This window comes from Rhinolophus ferrumequinum, chromosome 17 (genome assembly GCF_004115265.2).
Source record: "Rhinolophus ferrumequinum isolate MPI-CBG mRhiFer1 chromosome 17, mRhiFer1_v1.p, whole genome shotgun sequence".
NCBI lineage: Eukaryota > Metazoa > Chordata > Mammalia > Chiroptera > Rhinolophidae > Rhinolophus > Rhinolophus ferrumequinum.
Genome location: NC_046300.1, coordinates 857,738 through 874,451, shown reverse-complemented (window position 1 = coordinate 874,451; position 16,714 = coordinate 857,738). Strand labels below are relative to the sequence as shown.

General features: G+C 54.5%; 1 protein-coding gene across 4 annotated transcripts in view; it reads left to right on the top strand.

Annotated features, from left to right (window-relative positions):
* The first annotated feature begins 737 nt into the window (after positions 1-737).
* Positions 738-16,714, top strand: part of LOC117037310 (contactin-3) — a 209,305-nt gene continuing 193,328 nt past the window's right edge. For 3 of the 4 annotated variants that reach the window (XM_033133242.1, XM_033133240.1, XM_033133244.1), the window contains exon 1: positions 738-843. The gene's annotated coding sequence lies outside the window, so the exon portion shown is untranslated. The remainder of the gene's footprint in view (positions 844-16,714) is intronic. The other variant, XM_033133243.1, reaches the window with a different exon arrangement.

The following is a 16,714-nucleotide window of genomic DNA, read 5'->3' as shown; positions in this document are numbered from 1 at the left end:
AGGTACTCTTAGTACCTGGCTGTTCAAAGCAAGGGCTGAGGACCTTCACAGACTTTCATTCAAGTCGGGGTTCTCCAACCAGCCAGTGTCCCGAGATGTTTAGGACACCAAGGTGAGAGGACCTACCTCTGCTGTCCTTGTAGGAAGAGTTCAATTGTGATTACTCTGGCATCTGACTCCTTGAAGCCTGAGGCAAATTAATTTCCTCCTTAGTCAGTCAGGGCACAGTCATAGATTCAGGGTTCCTCTGTGGAGAAACCAAGAAGTAATTCACTTCAAAAGCGCAGCGCATTCCCCGGCGCACAGCGCACCCTTAATAATTAACTACCCGCTTTCCAGTTAAGACTGCAGACCGTGCACTGGGAGCACACAGCTGGGTGCAATTCCTACCTTTAACCCCGCGCTCCCCGGCCAGCTGTGCGCGCACGAGACCCCCCAGCGGCGACGCGGTGCCCGCCGCCTTCCCGCGCTGCAGGCCTCGGCCTCGCAGAGCAGAACGCAGGTGGGCGCCCGGAGTTTGGCTAACGGGGCGCCAGCTGGGCGTGGGCGCGGACGTGGGAGGAGTCCGGCGGGGCACTGCCGCTGGGGGCGGGGTCCCGTGGGGCGCGCGGGGCGGGGCGCGGGCGTTGGGGGCGGGGTCCGGCGGGGCGCGGGCGTGGGCGCGGGGCCCCGTTGGCTGCGCCGCCGCGTGCCCGCCCCTCCTGCCGGTCGTCCCTCCCCCGGGCCGCGCGGAACCGCGGAGGCACCGGCAGCAGCAGCGCGGCCGCCGCCGCCACACAACCCGGCGCGCGTTGGCTGGCGGGGACGGCGCGCACCGGGCGGCTCTGCGAGCTGCGGGACCAGGTAGGTCGGGCGCCCCTTCTCGGCCGCCACGGTGACTTGATGCACCGGCTTCACGTCCCTGGCTCCAGAGTTTGCGGTTACTGCACGGGCTTCTTCGGCGGGCAGTGCATCCGTCCCCGCGCGGGCAGTTTCGGGTGGGAGACTCGTACCCGGCTCCAGCATGGAAAGGTGCCAGCGGGTCCCTCCGGCGGCTCTCAGCGCGGCGGCTGCCCCGGGAAAGTTGGAGAAAAATAATAGTTGCGAACCCTCGAGGTGCAGAGGGAGAATGCTGGTCCCTGGTCGGGGTGGCGTGCGCCGGCTATCTGCGGGAGCCCCCTCCCGGCGCCGGGGAAGCCAGGTGGAGGGAAGACATCATTAGAGATCAAGTTTTCTGAGCCGCGTCTTGTTTGCACTTTCATCCATGTCACGTTTATTCGCCAGGTTTTCTCTGACGGGCTGGGGTCCGGGTTGCTGGAGCTCGGACCCGGGTCTCGGCTGCTTCTCCCTTCTCTGCGGAGCCCCACAGAGCTCACCGCCCTGGTCACAGAACCCCAGTCGGTGCCGGCCAGGCTCCCCGGCCACAGCACCGCCAGGACCGGCTGTGCTTGCTTGAAACGAACGGAAGCCTCTAGGCTTCGCGTGTGCGAAGCTCCGCGTGTGCGCCAGCCCCGTGTCCTTCCCGGTATCGCATTTGCTTATCGATTTGCACCGCGGAGATGCGCCCATAGCCATGATTTAATAACAAACGGTGCCGGCTCTGGCGGAGAGCCTGTCTCCCTTCAGAGCCCTGGGGATGGGGTGGCCAGTCTGGTCATCTCACAGCAGATGTGGGGAAGCAGAGCCGCAGGAAGGCAGGCGGGAGGCATCTGATGTGCAGGAGGGAGGTCAGAAACCCCGGCGAGTGGGTAAATCCAGAAATAATTTAAAATGATTAAGCAAGAATGAAAAAAAAAGACAGGGAGGCTGTAGGCGCTGTGGTTTCTATCTGCCCCCACAGAGATGAATATCGCACTGGCTGGAAAAGAATGCTGATCTGTAAATAGATTAAAAACAGGAATTAATCAGAACAAGGATTCAGACCACTTCAGAGATTGAAAGGAGGAGTAATTGCCTTTGAAAGAGCTATTATGTCTCAATATCGAAGTCAAATGTGTTGCTTTTGCTTTGCTAGCTCTGTTTAGTAACAGTAGCAGCTTTAGCTGCTATAACCTGGCATCCGAGTTTGTGGTTTTTAACCCTTGGTGGGTCATGGTAATGGCTATGGAGGAAGTTGCAGGTTAATTCATAACCCTTTGGGCAGCGTTTGTAAAATGCCTAATATGTGCCAGTCACCGGTTGCAGTGGGACAGGTTCTTTTCTCGTTGTTCATAAAAGACGTCTGACGCGGTTCAGCCTCCCTAATGGAAAGCGCTGGCTTGCACATTACAAAAATAGAGCCTTCAAGGATGGCTGGTGTTTGGATGATGCTGGCTGGAAGTCAGGTGAGAGTCAAGGTGTGGTCTGAGGACCGGAATGGACCCGTACCCACCAGGGAAATAGCACATTGCTGCACTTGCTTTTCGCTGAACGGCAAGGTTGAATGTGTGCGCCCTCCTGTCTGAAGATGGCCTGACCCAGACACGAGAGGCTGAGTGATTGGCAGGGTAATGGATTCGAGCAGTGCTGCCTCAGTCACATTCAGCCCCACTTCCCCCTTGCTGCCTGGATACCACGGATGTCAGCCTGAGCCCGTGAAGGCTGCAAGTTCGTTTCTCCAGGAGAAGCCTAACTTTGAACAGCCTTCATGGTCCAGCCACATAGCTGGAGTGTTCCTGAAAACGGCCCCACAGTCTTTAATAGGCCCCCAGGGCTGAGTGGTTCCAGCACAGCGCAGGCTAGTTGTGGGCCGCAAGCTGCTGCCTTGGCGTGGCTGATTTATGCTCAGTTTTATCACTGCCACATTTCATATATGCCTGGTTATTACAGGCTAATAGCCTCTGTGCTCTGCGAGCAAAATATGTGTCTTTCTCTTTTATAAGTTCCTAACTCCTTCTTCCACGTTCAGGTCACCTCTCCCAGCTTTGTTTTTCCTGCATAATTTAAGGGTCCAACTTGAAGTGCTCATTGACTCCTAGGGCTTGTGCTAAAATAGCATAGAGATGTAATTGCCCCCTTTCAAACTGCCAGATGTGTGTGTCACTACGCTGTGGCCAGTGGTGGCGAGGCCCTATGTTTTCCTAGCAGCTTTTCTTGAGTTATTAGCATGCTAATTCTGTGCATTGGGAGATGATCAGGTGGCAGGAGGGTTGGCTGATGCTGTGCATGTTTGCTTGCCCTCTCTGGTTCAGTCGTCTCCGCCAGCCCACCCCTAAGCCTTCAGGTCTCAGGGAGTTCTGTGTGTCTTTGAAGGTGATCATGTCTGAGATGCTCCTGTGGCTTTCACAGGTACTGATGAGGCGCTCCATGCTGGTGGACTGTTTCCTTCCTTATACGCGGTGTGTTGGAAAACCCCCTGTGTGCAAAGATCTTTGCCAGTGATTAGAGTGTGAGGGCCACAGAATAGTTTAAAACAGCAGATTTCTTTCCAATTCAGTGGTAACTGCTCTCCGTTTCAGGTCTAATTTGAATACAAATTTCAGAAATGGATCAAGGGTGCTCACTGGGTTTTGGTTTCAGTCCTCACTCCCCTCTGAGCCCCACCCCACGCCCACCCCATCTCTCTCCCACACTCCGTGAAACGTTTCTTTTGAAAATTTGCTGCGGGAGAAATGCACTCCCTGGTTGCCACTGTATGCCAAGTTTCAATCCATAGTCCTTTTTATTTCTCCCGTTTTATGTACATGTGATAAACAAGAAATAAGGGGTTGTAAGAGAAGTGCTGGCAGAACGTTATAGCATCTCAAACAGCACTGCTACTTGGAATGTAAATATTTGTAGAATCTTTACTGTGCAAGAAGCTGCCTGGCAAGAAGTGAGAAAAAATGACTGTTTTATTAAGTAGGATAAGTAATTGGGCCAGCGTGCGTATTCCTCACTGCGGATACCGGCACCTTAAGGAGTAGGTTACATATGTCACAGCGACCCCAGGGCGCTCGGAGCTGCCTGCGTAGCTCAGATTGCACATTTTCTGTGTTCTAAAAGGGGGACACACCGGGCCCCCTTCTTGTCCTCAGTCACTTGACCTGGGTTACCTTCCCATTGTGAGGAGACGAGATCTATAGTTCAAAACCACCTTCCATGACCCTGCTGGGGCATGAGCCTGCAAAGATGCTTTCTGACTCGGATGAAGGAGTCGGGCGACTACAGTTCCTCAGATCCTGTGATCTTAGGAACAGCGCGACTCGGACCTCCCGTGGGCTGTGCTTCTCACTCTGAAATGTTGCCCAGGCTGGCCCACTGCTCTCCATGTCCTCTCACCGATCTTCTCCATGTCACCTCTTCCCTCCTAGGACCACGGGACTGGCCCCTGCCCACTCTCTGCTTTCCTCCCCATCACTCTGCACGGCCCTCAGGGCGGTATTTTCATGTGAGTTGAATTAGTGCTCCACTCCTCAAAGTGCCTAAAGGCCGTCTGTTGCTTTCAGAACCGGGAAACCTTGCCTACCCAGCGGGCAGGTTTGGCCTCGGCCCTCCCGCCACACGGGCTCATGCCCTGCCCTGGGCAGCAGGGCCTCCTGGGCTCCCCTTGCTGTCTGCGGGCTGGTGGCCTCTTTCCTGCCTCGGGGCCCATTCCGTCCCTTTGCCTGAGAGCCCACTCCAGCCTCTCCGTCCAAAAGTGCACGTGCGTGTGCATACGTGTGAGCACACATACGTGCACACACACAGTTTGGCCGCTGCTCCCCCCGCTGGCTCATTCAGTTGAAATATCCCGGGACAGAGACAGAGCCCTCATTTCCCTGGCCCTCTAAGTGAGGGCTCCTGTGTGCGGCCCTTTCTGTGCGTGTCCCTGCGGCACTTCCTGGGACCTGGCTCTCTTCCCCCATTGTTCCTACATCCTTCTGTCAGCCTCTCTTGAGCAGTTACCACGCCTGCTTTTCTCTGCTGAGAGGCAGCCCTGCCCACCACAGTACCTGGAGTTTGCAAAACCTGTGAGAACGTGCTTTTGGGGGGCGTTGAGTTTGCATCGTGCACCCGAGACCCTGGCAGGAGTGTCCGTGTTCATGAGGTGCCTGCTGCTGACCTTCAGCGCGTGCTTCTGCACATGGCCCAGGACACCCCAGGTCTTGTGGGTGCCGGTACTTCAAACCCGTTGGCTCAGAGTGGCTCAGCATTTTTCCTCCCAGTCAAGTCCATGTTAGGTGATTTCTTCTTTGCTCTCATCGTGGTTTTCAGAGCCTGTGGCACAAGTGGCTTCGGCACCGGCCTTTCCCTTCGTCCCTGTACCCGGCCACCTGATGGGAAGCACAGGCCCCGCCACTGGGGTCTTCCAGGCGCAGCCCCGGTCCGAGCACTTGGCCCCCTTCCCACAGCGGGCGGGGAAGCATCTTCCTCCCCACATCCTCGTCTCCAGTCTTCCTGACACACGGTGCTGTTAGCCCACGAGCCAGACACCTTGTGCCATTGGACACCCACTGCCGAGGAGAAACGCCACCACACAGCCTGTCTGCACGAGACTCCTGCCCCTCATCCATCCCGTGCGGGCCCTTCCAGCCACAGGGGCCACGTTTCACTTCCTCAACACCTCAGTGTGAGACCCCCGGCTCCGGGGTCCTTGTGTCCGAGGCCTCGACCCCACGCCCTCCTTCCCACCTCAGCCCATCTCCCCTCCGTTCACCATCGTTTCTGCCTAGAATCCTTCTCTTTCCTTCAGTCCTACCGTCTGTCGTGGTCACCCCACGTCTGTTCTCCCATGAAGCCTCCGCTCCCCTCCTGGATGAGGTTTGGGCCGCGTGCTGTCTGCTGTCCACTATGTGTCCACGTTTTCTTCTTTAGAGGCAGAGTGGATTAGAGTTCAGCTGATATCGTGCAGCTGTTTAAGATCCGCCTTTCCTGGCGGTGCGAGTGCAGACACACACTTCAGGATTTGGTAAATCTTTGTGGAATGAAGGAAAGCTAGCCCGATCTCTTATTCACATGAAATCCTACTATAGTTACTTTAACACTTTTTTATTGGACTTAAAATCATTTCGGTGTATGATTTAAAAAATTTTGTTTTGCACAGTTTCTGGGTGACAAATCATTAATTGACAGCAGATGAATATCGTCAAAGGTCTGGATTTAGAAAATTCTGTGACCAGCACATGCCCTAAAGGAAGCTAAGGTTGTCAGGATGGAGGGCCAGTCCCTGATGCAGTTGGCTTATTTTAGTGCAAGGAGGTAATTCGGAATTCTCAAAATCTGTTGTTTTATTGGAGTAAAACGTTGGTGTATGGGAGGTCTCACTCCATGACCGAAACCCGGCAAATCAAAGTACATCTTCCAACCCGTAAATGATGCCACACAAATGGGGGCAGCCCTGTGTGACGAGACGGCCTCACGGCACCGTGAGCCCCAGCCTGCCTCCGAGAGCCCAGACGGGACCGCGTTTCCCAGCCTCTGCTCCGGGTCCAGGATCTCTGGGAACATACACTGATCTGCGGACACGACGGACCCTTCCGGGCCCTTAGGGGCCTTGCTGAGTGATCCTTGGGGTCAGACGTGGTCACGTACATTTCTAAACTTCTTCTTTTTAAATAGTGATACCGGAAGTCACACACATGTTCTCTGTGCCTGTCACCCAGCCCCCTGGGTGCCACTATACTGTCAGGCCAGAACCAGGAAGCTGTCGACCCAGCAGCAGCCCTTGTCACTTGTCACCATTTCTTAACGTGATGGCATGAGTGTGTGTGTACGTCTCTGCAGCCCTCCCCGGGTCCAGATTCTTGTGTCTGGGATCTTAATTTACAGAACAGGCACTCTGAAAGCTGCCGTTCCCGTGTCGGTGTACACCGATGCAGTGTTTGAGCAAATGTCTTCACGGTCTCAAAAATGGCACTTCCACTGGTCTTCCCCACGCAAATATTTGTCTTTTGCCCGTAAGTAGTGTGGTTTGCTTCCCTTGGAGATGCCTGTGTGGGAAAGTTGCCATGGAAATGGGAGGGTGGGCATCTTATAAACCAGGGTGTGACATTTGGGCGGCTCTCTGAGGCCATCGGTACGGGAGTCGTGGGATGGTCTGCACTCGGTTTTACAAGTTCTACAGATGAGTGTGTTTGCTGATCAGTGTCATCAGACTTGGGCAGGAGCTTTACACCCCCAGGGCAAAGCCCCAGGTGAATCTGTCCCTGCACTTTCTGACTGAATCACAGTCCATTTTCACTTCTTACGTAGAGATAGCCACTCTTTAAAATGACCTAACACTGCAGGAGATGGTAATGACCCTTGTCAGGTAATTAAAACCAACCCAACACTACAGCTGTGATGTCACCTGTGGCTGCCCCGTGCCAGGGTTGGCGGCCCTGTGCCTGTGAAGCAGCAGAGAGTGGCTGACCACCAGCCATGGTGACCAATTGGGTGACTGTCCCGAAGGCTCTGGAACGCAGACGGCGCTTTGTACCCAGGCGGGCGTGAGCAGTGGACACGCGCCTCCCCCACACCTGCCTGTTCGCTGCCTGCAGAAGCGCTCACACCTGTATGTATGAGACGGGTGGTCCTTTCTGCCATTCTTGGTGAAGCTTGACTCGTGCACCGTCTGTACAATTGTGAAAATTGGGCCTCATAGGTTTCTCACTTCTCATACCATTAAGGAAGCTTTTTCTCAGACACAATGGAAAAAGACACAAGTTTTTAATTAGTACTAATTTATTGGACTGCTATTTCACGAATATGAAACAGTCATTGACCCTATGGAGTTGGTTCTCTAGTACTTGGTAGCAATAGTAGCTTTTAAAAACAACAAAGGGTCTCAATATATGGTTTGTTATATCACAAAGCAAACCACATGCTCTGTGAAGATGCTTGTAAGTGACCGGCATATTTCCATATAATGGGAAATTCTAGAATAGAGGCATTATCTCTTTTTAATCTAATGGTGCCGTATTGTCTCTCATTAAAAATGTTTTTGTGCTATGATTTGCTTGGAAATACATTTTGTCATTTTTTCTAGAAATTCCTTATAAGGTTTCTTCCTGCATCTTGATTTTTTAATTCTTCTCTCTGATTATTAATGATCTAATTATTTCTTTGTCATTCAACTCCCGGGCACATCCAAACACACCCACACACAGTACCCAAGGCGTAGAGTAGAATAAGGAAGAGAATTACCACAAAATCATAAAAGTCATCAGGTAAGGAATAGACTTTTTCTAAGTTCAGGCAGAGCAGGCTGAACCAATGGTGGGAGGACGTGTGGGTTGTATTTAGGGGTAACGTGCCCGAGGGACGTTCAGTCTGTTTCTTCCTCCTCTCACCTCCCTCTTCCTGTCTCTCTCTCCTCCTCCTCTCAGCTTTCTTCCTTGCTTTAGGGCCTGTTTTTGAATCACTCTTCTGTACTGACCCCTAGTGGGTGTTTTCAATTGTCTCTAATTGAAAAGATTACATATTCTTTGGCAGAGTTATTTTGGGGATCAGGGAAGGCGACTGTAAAACTTCCCAGGTTTGACCTTCAGAGAAGAATAATTTTAGAAGAAGATAAAGCAGGGTCGGCCCTATGGGGCCACTTGCAGAGATGGCTGATGGGAACCTTCCCTGGTGACCTGCCTTTTCTTAAACAGCAGATCTGTCCCCCGCCCCCAAGTCTGGGCTGAATTTCAGCAGCTAAACCGGGGCTGGGAGTGGGGGCGTGGTGGGAGGGGTTGTGCTGCTGCTCAGACTGCAGTGCCTTCACAGTCTTGGCTCTTCTGAAGGAAGGGGCCACCAGGCGGCAGAGCCGGTAGCCAGATGTGGTAGTTTGTCTTGTGAGTGAGGCCATCCAGTTCCGGTGAAGCCATCTGAGGTTTGTGTGACATGTGACATTAAGTGACCCCAGGCGGAACCAGCAAACACACCGCCCAGCTGAGCTCAGGGCAAGTGCAGAACGGTCAGCAAATAATTAAGTTCTCAAGTGTTGGGGAAGTTTATGCAGCAGTAGCGCACACACACACACACACAAACACACACAATTGAAGAACATTTTGAACATGTAAGTAAATACTTTAAAATTGTGAGGCCTTCTCTCTTGTTGTCATTTTATAAGTGTGGCAGTGAGCCTTTCTTGGGTGACAAACGGTCTGGAAATCTCAGTGGCTTCTAGGACAAGCATGAGTCCCTCGCATTGCCTGAAGCTGAGGGTGGGCGGAATCCAGCGGGCGCCCTCCCCTGCTGGGATGGGCTGTGTGCCCACGGGAGGGGCTTCTCATCCAGGGCCCAGGCGGAAGGTCGGCTCCATCCAGGTCCGCCATTTGGGCCAACACTCCCACCCACGTCTGCTGCCAGTGGCTTGCAGGTTCACCACGCTGGGACTCTCCATTGTGTAGGGAGCTTCTTAGCCACGGTTGTGCTATTCTTGGGTGTTGGCCCGTGAATGGCAGACACCTGGGCACAAAACCTGGTCCCCTATTCAAGGTGACTCTGAAGGCCATCCCAGCCCCAGAAAGCCCTTTAGGACCGCCTGAGGCCTCAGGGACACCTTTGCCTACGCCTGCTTTCTTATGCTTCCTTCCAGCTGTTTTTTCAAGAACATTCCTCAACACACCTTCCTCATCTCAGCTTTGGTTTCTAAGGAACCTAAGTTCAGAAAGGCCTTTAGAGGCACAGGCTCTTGGAAGAGGGCGGAACCCCAAGAGGCTTGGCTGAACTGTGCAATTGCTTTCAAAGCTTTGGCCAGGACTGGTCATCTATTAGGTTTTTTCACATGTCATTGCCCACAAGTCACAGTAGGGCCACTGAAGGAGGGGTAGGGTGAGTGACTGTTGACAGATAAGAATGCAGTCTAGTGTGGACTTCCTCTTTTACTGTCTTGCACACGAAATGCACTTTGAGTCACCTGCATGCAAACTACACTCACCCCAACCACAACTGTCCCCGCAGTCCAGCCATCACTAGCATATCATGGCTTCTGCTAGGTCTTCTGTCTCTGATGCTGATATGTTATCAGTAGACTGTACCCGAGGACGGTGGGCAGAGACATACCTCCCACTTGCAGGTTTGGGGTGCAGAAAGGGTATTTGCACACGAGAACACAGTTGACTTATGTGCAATAGCTCTTTCTGTACTGATTCTGCAGAGAAAGCAGCAGACATTCTCAGCACTCTAAGAGAAGGAATTCTGTAGCTGTCACTCTCACAGCTGGGCTGGGGGAGCCCTGCTGGGCTCACCATCTCTCACCCAGTCAGTTGGGCGGCTCTGGCTGACTCAGGGCTTTCCACCTCCCACTCTGGGGTGCAGGCTGGAGGCGAAGCTCCCTGGTAGGAAGTATCTGCATGGATGTTGCAGAGGTGCAGAGCGTCAAGTGGACACCTACAGGATCTTGGCTTGAAACTGGAATCGCATCACTTCTGCAGCATTTTTTGGCCATAACAAAAAATATGGCCAGACTCAAAGCCAGGCTGGGAACTAGCCCCTGCCCTTTTAATGGGCGGAGCTGCACAGTCACGTGGCCCAGCGGGCGCAGAGGTGGGAGGGGTGAGCGATGAGGGGAGGGCTAGCGCCGCGTCTGCCAGCCCCACCTCCTCCCGCTCAGCACTGTGAGGGCCCTCCAGGTTTTAGTCGCCTTTCCAATTAGAAGCAGGAAATGTAAAGTGTCACTTTTTTTGCCCATGAATGAGTTAGGACTCTAATTGGTGCCCAAGTGAAGGAGCTATGTCAGGCCCAGTAACACTCAGGCGGGAAACGGAACGGGAGCCCGCAGAGAACGGTCAGTCCCCTGGGGGCTGGCCCGTGTTTGGAAATCCAGTGAACGGCCCCGCCGTCCTGCCTGGTGGTCACTCGGATGCCCCTTCAGCCAGGTGGACGCGTGACTCAGCAGTTTGTGACCTGGGGTGACTTCATCGAGCCTCCTGAGCCTCGGTTTCTCCATCTGGGGTGTAGGACAGTGGTTCCCGCTGTAGGATTTCCTGTAACACACGGTCAGGCCGGGTCCTGGGGCAGCGCCAGGAGAACCCAGACCTCCCTGCCGGTTGATGTCTGGTCGTTTGGTGTCGGTGCCTCATTCCTCACCACGTGCACTGTTTTCATAGCACAAGAGCACATGGCACGTGCTCAGAGACCAGCGTGGGGGAGGAAGGGAAACAGAGGTGCTGTCAGCACAGTGCTGGGACCTTCCTTGACTCTAGGAGGGAGCTCAGCCCGGGCGTGTGGGCGCTGGGAGTGGAAGCACAGCCTGTCCAGTGGGTGGAGGCTGGCCCGGAAAGTTCTGGAACCAGGAGCCATGCCCGTGCCTGCTGCAGCTGACAGGGCGTTTAAGGGGACACCTGGCGAGTTGTAAGTCGTGACAGTGGGAGGTCTTGCTTTGGGCACAGTGGCTCCTGGGATGTCATCAGCTTGGAGGTGGCTCTGAGGCCGTGCTCTGTTGTGCATCTAAGGGAGGGGTTTTCTCTGTGAGAAAACCTGCTGAGCTGCAGTTTTCTCTGTGAACAGCGTCTGTGTTTTGCACCCACATTATAATGCCCAGCATCTTAGAATCCATCTTACCAGTGAGGCGGGGAGACACACAGCGTGCCTCAGGTTACTGACCTAAGCGGGACTGGGGTCCATGCCGGAAGTGGCGCATGTCTCACTCCTGCCCGGCCCTCGCTTCCGAGGGACGTTTACGTAACTGTGCCCGGCGCCACTGCCTGACCGCAGGCGGGCCCTCCTCTCCCTCTAGGATTTCACCTCTGGGACTGAAATTGCGTTGACTTTTCAGGACGTCTTCCGGCTTCCCTGTTCAGCTTGACCAGACTCAGCCATCCGCCCACTCTTCTGGTCCTGGAGGCTTTGCTGGGCTCCTCTCCTTCTCTCTCCCATGGAGGAATCCTTCCGTCCCCTCTTTTTCTCTTCATTGTAAACAGGAACACAGAAGCTAATGACCAGTGGCCCTTTCCCTCACCCCACATGATACTGGAACCCTCGTAATCGTTCTCTTCACTTCTGCCCAAATCACACCCATCGTTTCTGAGGCTCCACCTAGTGCCTCTCTGCCTCTCGCCAGCCCTGGTTACATTTGTCCCAAGATCTAAGTGGATTCACCTCGTCCTTTGCTTTCTGACCGTCAGAGGCTGTGGAGACTCCCCCGCCCTCCCTGTGGAGCATGGCGCTTCCCACGCCAGGATGATGGCGGCTTGGTCAGGTGACTGGCTCTGCCCGATGGGAGCCAGTCCCTGGTCCCTTGCATCCCCATCTGCTTCCGGCGGTGGAAGCCCATGTTGAGATGGAGTTTCCATGGGCCTGGGACCCGAGTCACTGCCTCGAGAAGGACCCCGTGTTGACCTGCAGTGGACATCAGATGCGAACATGAAACAGTTCGTTGTCACCAGCCAGGGGGTTCCCAGTTGCTGGTTGGGGGGGCAGCATAACCCGGCTTCTGCTGACCAGCACCCCATTTCCACCCCGGTGTTCAGGATGCAAGCTGACCTCATCCGCGTCCTGCCAGAGCTGCTCATCTGCCAACGCTCGCCTCTCCCCAGGAGAAAGCAACACCAGCATCAGATGAATTGCTCAAACCCTAAACCTGGGAATTCTTGACTTCTTCCTCTTTTGAAGCCCATGTTAAATTAGCAAGCAAACTTGTCTTTCCTGCATCTGAAATATCTGCAGAAACTGCTGGTTCTGTCCTGCTTAGTTCCATCTCCAACTAAACCACCGTCATCATTTTTCTCTGTTAGTACAGAAGCGTCCGATCTGGTTTCTCCTGCGTCTGCTACCCATTCTGGACAACTGATTCAATTCCCACACTGCAGCCAGCGTCTTCCATATGAAACCCTGCTTCAATCCTTACAAAACTTAGTTTCATTTGACCTCCAGGTAGAGTGTAGCTTGGTGCACACAGCTCAGCAGTCCTTCGTGATCCCACCCCACTGCCCTCTCGGGACCTGTCGTGGGGAACGGCTGCGTGTCCTCTGACTCCAGCAGTGCTCGGCGCTCTGTTTCTCGAGCCGGCCGTTGCAGAAGCAGTGACTCCTGGCTGCAGCACATGTGCCCACTGGGCACCCCCCCCCCCACACACACACACACCGGCACCCACTGCCTGGCTCATTCCTCAACACACAAGCTTCGGATTCAGTGACACTTCCTGAGCCGATGACGATTCTCGCCGTACTTCTCTGTACCTCTCATCATCCTTATTTAATGTCCGTTTTCCAGACTGAGTAGTACAAGGACTGGGAATTGTCCTTCTTGGCCACACCAGAGCCTGGCAGACTGGAGGCTCTCAGAGATTCTGAGCCAGCTGGATCAAACACGCACATGACCTGCAAACCGCTCCCGATCTTCCCGTGTTTGAACTGCGTGACCCTCTGTGTAGTTCCGTTTTTTCGGCCCCTCTTAAGGTGGGTTATTTGTGCTTAGAGCTCTGCCGGCCACTCCCTTTAGTCCTTAAAGGGAGCTAGGGGGCTCGGTTCTCAGGTCCTGACTGTGCGGCCTCGGCATAGTGATTCATAGATTAGAACACACGTCCACCTGGAGCTGAGCGCGTCTGCTGGCGCTTCCTGTGCTGCACTGCCTCCTCTGCGCCTGGGCGTCCCAGTGAGCTGGGACGTGTCTGCGTGCTGCCACCTGTGCGGGCACATCGCCTCCCTCAGGCCATCCGTGCTGTTTGACGAGCCAGCAGTCACCTGGAGCTCACCTTAAACCGCTGACATCACTAAAACATGTTATTTCTGTGACTCGGGGAGTATTTGTCCGTTGATTCTTTGTGGAATTAATGCGAGTTGCTTGCTATGCTGGGGAAGGTGGTATGTCTGTGCGAATCACTGAAATTGCAGTTGAATTCGACCACGAAGGTACAGGTTATTTACTGTGGGGTGATACAGCCCCCAAATTTAGTGCTTTACCACATTTGTTCTATTGTTTGCGGGTCTAAATGGATGGGTTGGGAATCGGAACCAGGCACTTCGGGGACAGCCCGTCTTTGGTCCACATGGTGCCGGCTGGGGTGGCTGTCTGGGCCAGAGGCGCCAAGTGCTGTCACTCCAAAGTCTGCTGCCCTTTGAGGGGACCGGCACGGTGGGGCCAGCGGGGTTGTCCTCTGTCACCTGTCCTCGCTCAGTAATCCAGGCTTGCTTCCCTTCCTCTCACACTGCAGGAGGTGAAAGTGGAAGCTTCGGGCCTCCTGGGCTCCAAGCCGGGACTGGGAGAGCATCACCTCTGCTGGGTCAGCCTGTCACAGGGCTGGGGGGAAGCAGCGACCACGCCTTAACGGGGGAGGGGAGCGAGGTGGGCAGCAGTGAGAAGAATTGGCTGCCATGGTTACCAGCAGCCGTCCACTCTAAGGGAACTGCCTACACAGTTTCTAAATATTCTTCTAGAAGTTTCCAAGATACCCTTAATTGGCATGGGGAGCACAAAGTCTAATCTTTTAAATCTGATGTCTTGTGATTTACTGAAATCTAACCTGATTTGTAAACCTGAAGTAATTCCTGAAACTCTACACGACTTATCCCTCCTGCTTTCTCCTCATCGCCAGGTTTATTTTTAGTGTCGCTAGAGTTATCTGATTTCTGTGATTAGGACAGTGATCAGAAATTGATCTTGGTGAGTGAATTACGATGAACAGTGTCACCTGCAAGGATGGCTTTGAGCATCCTAAGCTTGTTTTACATGCGTTATGATGGCATTTGGTTGGTTTTAAAATTGTCGTACGAATGCCTGAAAAAGGATACCCCAGTCTGCAAGCAGCTCTCCCCTGTGCTGCCGCCCTGACTCTGTTCCGTAAAAACAAATGTGCTGATCAGTGTCATGAATAATTGAGTGAAAGGAGTTGTGGGATTTGGGGCTGTTTTCTCTCCTTCCTAGTTTGCCAAAGCCACAGCTCAGTAGCTAGTGGGACGGAGTCTGGGTAACTCCTTACTCACAAAAAGACAGAGTCTGCCTGAGGAAATGTACTCCTGCAGGGTGTTTGCTTAGGGTGCAGAGATTTTCACCCTGTGTATCAAATCATGTGATGAGGTTTCTCTCCCTGATGAAATGCTTATTCCACCGATGATGATAAGCACTCCCTGAAAACCACCGATGTAATCGGTGGGTTTCTTATTCGAGACCAAACCTAGAGAACCTTGTGTACACCCAGCATGGAGGACAGACCTGGCCGTCACCTCTGCACTGCAGGGACGGTGCCCTAGAATCCCGGTGTGTCAAGCGCCCCCTCCCCCCAGCGCAGGTAGGAGGCGGTGAGGGATCTGAATTCCAGGCCTTTTGCTGTCCTGCAGGCTGTGTGGCAAATGCTGGAACTTTGCCTCTTTAGCAGTCGTGTCCCCTGATGAGCAAAGCGCCCCATTTCCGCCTGGAGGGACGCGGGTGCCAAGCCCCCCGCACTGGTCGCTCACGTCCATGGATTTGTGAGGCGCAGGTATCTGACCTCCACGTTGGCCATGCATTGTGGGCTATTCTGTGCACATCGCTCACTTCTCTCGGCCACGGCAGCGCTGTGGATGTGTAACTGCAGTACCCGGTGCACAAGGAGGCCTGGGGCAGTGCAGTGCACACCGGCAAACAGCCCTGCAGCCGGCACGCCACCTGCACCCGGGACCTGACCAGACGGGAGGCCCACCGACAGCCTGGTGGGGGTCACCCCGCGTCTCAGCTCACCCGTCTTGCCCTGGGCACAGAGCTCAGAGCATAAAACAGGCCCGATGGCTTGTCAGCTCTTCTCTTCCATGTCCCCACGGTCTTTTGTCCCCTGTGCATTCCATGCCCAGTGCTATGTGTCCTCCAGCTCTGGGGAGCGGACTGGAGTCACTCTGTTCCAGGTCCCTCCACCGTCCTGTGGTGAGAGGTGGGGGCAGGGGTACAGTCGGCCCTCTGTGCCCGCAGGTTCTGCGTCCTGGGCTGCAGCCGGCCTCCCATGGGACGCAGTGGGCGAAGGATGTCAGGTTGTCCCTGAGCTGTGCCGTGTCGTCAGGTCCCGATGGCTGCTGCGTCTACACTGAACGTGGTCCTGCTTTTCTTGTCATGACTCCGGAAACGATGTAGTGTAACCACCATTCCTGTAGCATTTAGGGTGGGCTAGGCGCTGTGGGTAACCCAGAGGCGATTTACGGAACACGGGAGGGTGTGCGTGGCTAAGACACAGATACTGCATCATTCTGTGTAAGGCTGCCCAGGATCGTGGTACGTGGGGGGTCCGGGAGCCTCCCCCGCAATACTGAAGACGACTGTGTTTGGTATTTCTGTTCTGTAGGGATTTTAGGAGTCTGTAAGTGAGATGCCGCTCACTGTCAAGGTGGGTGTCCTCTGTGCAGCAGCTCACATTCCACTGAGAACCCCGCGCATGAGCAGGGCTGGGTGAGGTTGGCACAGTGTCACCCTCCCCTCCAGGCGCGGTGTTGCCCCACCCCCCCACGCGCGGGATCACACCCTCCCACCACGCGCGACGTATCCCCCTCCCCACACGCGCGACGTCTCCCCCCCACGCGCGACGTCTCCCCCCCACGCGCGGCGTCGCCCACCCACGCAGCGCGTCACTCTCCTAACTGCGCACATGCATAGTCTTGGAACGTGAAACTGAGCGTCAGTGTCCGCACGTGCAAGCCGTCTCGCCATGGTCGCGTGGACCTGACATTGACACTGGGTCTGGCATAGGTGCCCGGCACTGGGTGTTGTCATCACGCGGCGCAGACAGGAGCGGTGTTTTCTCAGCACTAAGGAGACATGCCGTCCTCAGAGGACGTGGGCTTCACAACACCCTCGGGGGTCCGGGCTCCTGTGCCAGCTCCTTGGAAATTTGAGTCACCTGTCAATGCCTTCCTGTCCTCCTGTCGTTCTCCATGTTCGTTCCCGAGTGGCCTTCTTCATACCAGACTCACGATGGAACGAAGAGATG